At 34.6% G+C, this 2338-nt stretch overlaps 1 non-coding gene across 1 annotated transcript; it reads right to left on the bottom strand.

The window, feature by feature from the left end:
• Positions 1–1777: 1777 nt before the first annotated feature.
• LOC112804502 (small nucleolar RNA R71) lies at positions 1778–1881 on the bottom strand. Its single transcript, XR_003203116.1, has one exon. It is a non-coding gene; the product is annotated as a small nucleolar RNA R71 (small nucleolar RNA).
• Positions 1882–2338: the final 457 nt, after the last annotated feature.

The following is a 2338-nucleotide window of genomic DNA, read 5'->3' as shown; positions in this document are numbered from 1 at the left end:
TCTCATTAAGAATTTTGATATCCTTATTTTTTTTCAATTTTCAAAAAAAAATCCAAAAAAATTACAAAATCATAAAAACCAAAAATATTTTTGTTTCTTGTTGAGTCTAGTGTCTCATTTTAAGTTTGGTGTCAATTGCATGTTTCTTTTCTTCTTTCATTTTTCGAATTCATTCTTGTGTCTTCATTGATCTTCAAGTTATTCTTGATGATTTCCTTACTCTGATCTTTAAAGTCTCTTGTCTTGAGTGTTTTGGTTGTTTCTCATATGCATTTTCAATTTGTTAGTGTCAATAGTATACAAACTTCTAAGTTTGGTGTCTTTCATGCATTGTTATTTGATTTTAGTTGCATTTTGATTATTCCTCATCATTGAAAATCCAAAAAATTTTTAATTTGTGTCTTTTCAAGTCAATAATACAGAGAATTGAAGATTCAGAACATACAGCAGAGGAATTACACAGAAAAAGCTGGGCATTCAAAACGCCAGTGAAGAAGGAAAACTGGCGTTTAAACGCCAGCCAGGGTGCCTGGCTGGGCGTTTAACGCCCAAAAGGGTAGTGTTTTGGGTGTTAAACGCCAGGATGGCACAAGAGGGAAGATTTTGTTTTTAATTCAAATTTTTTTCAAGTTTTCAAAATTTTTCAAAATCAAATCTTTTTCAAATCATATCTTTTCAATCATATATTTTCAAAATCAATTTCTTTCTTTTTCAAAGATACTTGCTAACAATTAATGATTTGATTCAACATTTCAAGTATGTTACCTTTTCTGTTGAGAAAGGTTTAATGTTTGAATCATATCTTTCCTTGTTAGCCAAGTCATTAATTTTCAAAATCAAATATTCTTAAATTGTTTTTCAAATCATATCTTCTCAATCATATCTTTTTAAAACTATATCTTTTCAATCATATCTTTTTGATTTCTAATTTCAAAATCTTTTTCAAAAATCACTTGATTTCTTTTCCACTCTTAGTTTTCGAAAATCAATTAGTATTTTTCAAAATGTTTTTAAAATCTTTTTAATTTATTTTCGAAAATTTCTTCCCCTCTTCTCACATCCTTCTATTTATGGACTAACACTCCTCCTCAATGCACAATTCGAACTCTATCTTTCTTGATAAGTTCGAATTCTTCTACCTCTTCCTTCTATTTTTCTATTCCTCTGACACCTCAAGGAATCTCTATACTATGACATAAATGATTCCATATTTTCTTGTTTTCTTCTCTTTCATATGAGCAGGAGCAAGGACAAAAGCATTCTTGTTGAGGCTGACCCTGAACCTGAAAGGACCTTGAAGCGAAAGCTAAGAGAAGCTAAGGCACAACTCTCTGTAGAGGACCTAACAGAAATCTTCAAAGAAGAAGAACCCATGGCAGCCGAAAATAACAACAATGCCAACAATGCAAGGAAGGTGCTGGGTAACTTTACTGCACCTACTCCCGACTTCTATGGAAGAAGCATCTCTATCCCTGCCATTGGAGCAAACAACTTTGAGCTTAAGCCTCAATTAGTTTCTCTAATGCAACAGAATTGCAAGTTCCATGGACTTCCATTGGAAGATCCTCATCAGTTTTTAGCTGAATTCTTACAAATCTGTGACACTGTCAAGACTAATGGGGTTGACCCTGAGGTCTACAGACTTATGCTATTTCCTTTTGCTGTAAGAGACAGAGCTAGGATATGGTTGGACTCACAACCTAAAGAAATCCTGAACTCTTGGAAAAAGCTAGTCAATGCCTTCTTGGCAAAGTTCTTTCCACCTCAAAAATTGAGTAAGCTTAGAGTGGAAGTCCAAACCTTCAGACAGAAGGAAGGTGAATCCCTCTATGAAGCTTGGGAAAGATACAAACAATTGATCAGAAAGTGTCCTTCTGACATGTTTTCTGAATGGAGCATTATAGGTATCTTCTATGATGGTCTGTCTGAACTGTCCAAGATGTCATTGGATAGCTCTGCTGGAGGATCTCTTCATCTGAAGAAAACGCCTGTAGAAGCTCAAGAGCTCATTGAAATGGTTGAAAATAACCAATTCATGTACACTTCTGAAAGGAATCCCGTGAACAATGGGACGAATCAGAAGAAAAGAGTTCTTGAGATTGATACTCTGAATACCATATTGGCTCAGAACAAAATATTGACTCAGCAAGTCAATATGATCTCTCAAAGTCTATTTGGAATGCAAGTTGCACCAGGCAGTACTAAGGATGCTTCATCTGAAGAAGAAGCTTATGATCCTGAGAACCTTTCAATGGAAGAGGTGAATTACATAGGAGAACCCTATGGAAACACCTATAATCCTTCATGGAGAAATCATCCAAATCTCTCATGGAAGGAT

This window comes from Arachis hypogaea, chromosome 5 (assembly GCF_003086295.3).
Source record: "Arachis hypogaea cultivar Tifrunner chromosome 5, arahy.Tifrunner.gnm2.J5K5, whole genome shotgun sequence".
Lineage (NCBI taxonomy): Eukaryota > Viridiplantae > Streptophyta > Magnoliopsida > Fabales > Fabaceae > Arachis > Arachis hypogaea.
The sequence above is the reverse complement of the archived record's forward strand: the minus strand, read 5'-3'. Positions and strand labels throughout refer to the sequence as shown.